This window comes from Bos indicus x Bos taurus, chromosome 14 (genome assembly GCF_003369695.1).
Source record: "Bos indicus x Bos taurus breed Angus x Brahman F1 hybrid chromosome 14, Bos_hybrid_MaternalHap_v2.0, whole genome shotgun sequence".
Lineage (NCBI taxonomy): Eukaryota > Metazoa > Chordata > Mammalia > Artiodactyla > Bovidae > Bos > Bos indicus x Bos taurus.
In genome coordinates, this window is record NC_040089.1 from 12,431,563 (window position 1) to 12,436,853 (window position 5,291).

The 5,291-nt window shown below is 49.2% G+C and overlaps 1 long non-coding RNA gene across 1 annotated transcript; it reads left to right on the plus strand.

Moving 5' to 3' along the window:
• The first annotated feature begins 615 nt into the window (after window positions 1-615).
• LOC113904104 lies at window positions 616-4,533 on the plus strand. Its single transcript, XR_003514409.1, has 2 exons — window positions 616-3,996; window positions 4,128-4,533. It is a non-coding gene; the product is annotated as an uncharacterized LOC113904104 (long non-coding RNA).
• The last annotated feature ends 758 nt before the right edge of the window (window positions 4,534-5,291 follow it).

A 5,291-nucleotide genomic window follows, 5' to 3' on the forward strand; every position in this document is an offset into this window, starting at 1 on the left:
ATACATGTCCTGGAGAATGGAGAGACCCACGATGCCATTTGGGCACATTCACTGTGCTGTTTCCTACTCACCACCACCCCTTCAGGGAGATCCCATCTCACATACATACACAAATACACGAGCATGCACACACACACACACACACACACACACACATACACCCTTTACTTTGAAAGATGAGGAAATCGAGGCACATGGAGTTTAAGTTAAGCTTAAAGGTTCAGAATTCAAATCCAGGTTTGTTTTATTCTCCACTAAAGGGATTTTTTTTTTCCTCCTCTGCTGGTTGGTTAAATTATTATTACTATCGCTATTCTGTTTAGAGTTCCTTTTTTAGTGAGACATAAATGACATATATTAGTCAAAGTTATATCAGCTTCAAATAATGATTTGCTAAGTACAAATATTGTTAAATGATCAGAGTGCGTCTAGTCAGAATCCGCTGGCACACATAATAACTAGTATTCTTACAAATAGTCGCAGGACTTCCCTGGTGGTCCAGTGGTGAAGAATCCGTCTGCCAAGGCAGGGGACATGGGCTCAATCCCTGGTTCGGGAAGATTCCACATGCAGCAGGGCAACTAAGCCTGTGTGCCACAAACACTGAGCCTACGTGCCCAAACTGCTGAAGCCCGCGTGCCTAGAGCCCACGCTCTGAAACAAGAGAAGGCGCCGCAACGAGGAGCCTGTGCACTGCAACGAGGGTAGACCCGGCTTGCCACAGCTACAGAAAGCATGTGTGCAGCAACAAAGAACCAGCGCGGCCAAAATAAATAACCACAAACGTAGAGAAAGGTTGGGAGGAGAGTGCAGATCCTTTTTCTTTACACAGGGAGCAAGTGACTGTCTGACACCCCATCACCCCAGAACATTTCAGTGTATATTTATTTCCTGAAGCCAGGACATTCTCCCCAGAACCATGTTCCCCCAGCAAAATCGGGAAGCTGACACTGATACGTAACTAACATCCAGTTCTCATACCCGATTCAAATGTCACCAACTGTCTCCAATCAAGTGTTACATCTAGTTGTCACATCTCTTCAGTCTCCTTCAATCTGGAACTCTTCCTCTGTCTTTCCCTAACTCGCACAACCTTGATACTTGACACATAAGGCATGTCTTTAGTTTGAAGCACATCCCCCACATGCATGGCATCACCGACTCAACGGACATGAGTTTGAGCAAAGTCCAGGAGATGGTGAAGGTCAGGGAAGCCTGGCGTGCTGCAGTCCATGGGGTCGCAAAGAGTTGGACACATCTGAGCGACTGAACAACAATGTCCCTCTACTTAGGTTTATCAGATGTTTCCCCTGATTATATTCATGATCTGTATCTTCTTTTTTTTTTTTTTGCATAATTGCAAAGTAAGAGTTGGAAGGAAGATTTCCTGGATGAAAGTAAATCCTCTAAGTTAACTATGATCCTGATGACAACCTTCATCCCATCATTTTTCACTGGTTGGGGGGAAAAAAGTGGAGAGTAGTCTAAGACTCAGGAAGGAATGGATGGTCTGCAGTCTGGAGAGGGACGATGGTTTCCATACAGCCGAGGAGATGCTGGCATCATTCACTCATGCCAGCTTTGCTTACAAATAAAAAAGAAAGAAAGAAAAAAAGAGAGAGAAACTTCAGAGATCGGCTTAAAAAGATCTTTCAGACGGTGCCAGGTTGCTCCCTTTCCGAGCCCCCGCCTCTGTTGCAAAGTACAATACGTATGTTTATCTTGCTTCTAAGAAGGGGGATATTAAAATACTTGAGGATTTTCCCCTCCTCGCCCTGGCATGCTGACTCCCAGCGGCTGCACGGCCACATATAATGAAGTGTAAGAGCAACAGTCAATTATGGCCTTCGCAAACACAGGGACCTTTCCTGAGGTTGGAAGTCGCATCACTTGAAAGGCTGACTTTCTTCAAACTTCCAGGAACTGAGTGGCCCAGAGCCCGTCTATTTAAAGGTCAACCCAGCCCTGCTGTATTTGGAGGGCTGCCGCCAACACGAGCTTATTCTCGGCCCCTCTCCGCAGCCACCGCAGCGGGCCGTGAGCAGCACTGGGTTCCTTTCGAAGGGAGGCGAGGGGCGCCCAAGACAGAGGTCAGAGAGAGGGGGGAGGTGAGAAGTGACTCGTCGCCCTCCTGTTTCATGGGGGCAACCTTGGGGGCTGGTGCTTAAGACGGTGAACTCCTCCATGGCCTACCTTTGAAAACAATGACCACATCTCAGAATCAAGCCTCGTTTCCAATTTCCAGGGACAAGGTGATCCCTTTTGTCCCCCTCTTAGCTCAGCTCTCTGGGCCTGAGTGTTGGAGCAGCAAGCGGAGCGCAGGCGGCAGGAGACAACCCCCTAAGATAAGGCAACCAGAGAGACCACCTCACCCACCAGTGACTCACAGAACCTTTAGAAAATGTTTAACCCTTAGCTTGGTGTTAAACTCACACAACACTGCATTTACTTAATCCCACTCCTTGCTAACTAAGGTGGTAAAGAATACATCTGCAATGCAGGAAACTTGGGTTCAATCCCTGGGTCTGGAAGATCCCCAGGAGAAGGGAATGGCAACCCACTGCAGTATTCTTGCCTGGAGAATCCCATGGACAAAGGAGCCTGGCTGACTACGGTCCACAGCATTGCAAAGAGTCGGACATGACTGGACGACTAACACACTGCTTGCCTGTTGTTTACTCGTCCCACTAACTGCGAGCGGACTCGGAGGTGACAGGTGTGGAGAAATCACTGCTGACACCGCATCTATAACGTGCACAGGGTCTGAGTGGGTGGTGGGGACAGCTGACCAGCCCAAAGTCACCCAGCTAGTGAGAGACAGGGTCAGAATTCCAACGCCTACCTGTCTGACTCCAGGACACACTCTCCTATTTCGTCATTACCCTCCACACACACCCCTTGTTCAGGAAGTGAAGTAGCGCTTTGCTGGAAAGTATTGATCCCACATGCCAGGTACCTGAGGGCTTCAGGGAGGAAGTGGCATTTGAACATTGCCTTCAGTGGGGCTCAGAGAAAAAAGGAAGAGGGGCCCAGGAAGAAAGTACAATGCGAACTAAAGCCTGAATAGACAGATAATAACTGGTTGCCAAGGGTGAAGCCCGGAGTATCCAGGGTATCCAGTATTAGGACATCCAACAGTCCTTTGGGACGCTTTCCTAGTCCTGCGTGCTGAACTTAGACTCTGCCAGTCACTGCACTGTGCCACCCCTCTGGGTCATCCTGATCCTCGTGACAATGCTGAGAAGTAGAGATTACCAAGGATTAGAGGAGTCTCCACTACAGACTCCCTGGTTACAGGGAGGCAGGGCTTACACCAGACCCAGGGCCATTGGGTACTAAGGCTAGTGAGCTATCCACCTGCCTTCTCAAGTTTTTTTTTTCTTTTTCCTTTCTGCTGAGGTCATTGTGGACACAGGAGAGGATGCTCGTGGGGAAGGAAAGGAGGAAGAGAAAGAAAGGAAATACAGAGGGAGGGGAGGAAGGAGGGAAAACATGCCAGAACTGTGATTCAGTGCAGACCTTTCTGAGGGTCCGATTAGCCTGAAAAGACTTTGAAACCCGAACCAACAAAACCAAACACTCAGGGAGCCAAGCCAGAAAGCTCAGGCAGAGAATCTCCAAGACCAGACGTCATCAGAAGGGACTCTGGAAGGGACTTTGCTCAGAGGTCAGGTATCAGGCTGCACACTCCAGAAACAGAGATGAAGATCCCTGTGTGAGAGCTCACAGGGGAATGTGCTCAGGAGAAAGGGAGCGAGGGATGCAGGACCCACAGGCTGGGCGTGGCTTGGACTCCAGCCTCAGCCTGAGCTCACCAGCAGCTCTGGTAGTTAAATGGGACCACAGGGCTTACTCCCACTTCGAAGCAGGGGGTCTGGCCTTTTGTACCCCTGAGTCAGCAGAGACTGGGGGTGGTGGGGGGTGAGCAACTTCCTGGATGAGGCAGCAGATCTCCAGAGAAGCGGACGCCAGACCGTGAACTTGAACAGCTGGGGGGTGAGTGTGCCGGTCCGGTAAAGGGGGTCCGGGTGGGACATCAACAGCATTTATTACAATTAGTCATAATTTAATGACTGGGAGATGACCAGGAAGGACAACAGGCCCCGTTTTTTTAACATTTCCTGCAGAGTCGGGCTGCCTAAGCCAGAGCCTGGGTCAGGGCTGAATCTGCCTTCCAAGTGAGTGTGGAAACATCTGGGAAGTGACAGACACCGAGGGTGAGCACAACCCCAGGGGAAGACGGCCGGACGGAGACGCGCGTCTGCGGGGCGTGAGACACGAAGGCCGATTGAAGGTCATCTCTCTTCTCTGCTCCTCCCTCCCAGAGAGGGCCAGCATATGAAGTCAAAGGAAACAGGCCGAGAACACGGACTTAACTCTCCCACCTAAAAAAACCCAGCAGGATTGGTCTATGATAAGCGTGTAGATCTCTGCAAGAGATTATATGATCAGATATTTCCAATGAATTACCAATGGGTTTATGCCTGGCATGCAGCTAGAGCTAAATAAAAGCTGAGTGGCTTGTCAGCTGTACAGATTGTAACCTCCGCCTCGGGCTTAACGACGACCTCCTAAACTTTTCCCAGAGAGGTGGTGGAAATGAGGTGGAGAGCCTCATTCGTGCGTGAGTTTTGCCGCCGTTGGATGGTTCTCAGTCGGCCACATCCTGATTTTTTTTTTCTGTTGTCTCCACACATCCAGCAACAGATGAGAATAAACAAAAGGAGCCCTCTCCACACAATGGAATATTATTCAGCCGTGAAAAAGAATTAAGAATTGATATATGCTAGAACTTCCAGGGATGAATCTTGGAAAAGCTGTGCTAAGGGAAACAAGTTAGTATGTGTCCATGTGTATGAGGTGGCCAGAAGAGACAAATCCACAGAGCCAGAAGGCAGACAGGTGGTTCCCTAGGGTGGGGGCGGGGTGACTGCTAATGAAGACAATCTTTGAGGGTGATAAAATATTCTACAACGGACGGCAGGGATAGTAGCACAGTTCCCCTAGCATGCTGAAACCTCTTACTGTACACTTTAAATGGGTGACTTGTAGGGTATGTCATTAAAGCTGTTACTTTAAAAAAAACAAAAAAGTTCTGCTGTCATAGGAAGGAATGACAGTAACACCACCAATGATGGGTTCCATTCACTGTACAGAAATGTTAGTTGGGGGACTTCTCTGCTGGTCCAGTGGCTAAGGCTTTGTGCACCCAATGCAGGGGGCCGGGGTTCAATCCCTGGTCAGGGAACTAGATCCCACATGCAGCAAGTAAGGCCACAATTAAGAGCTGG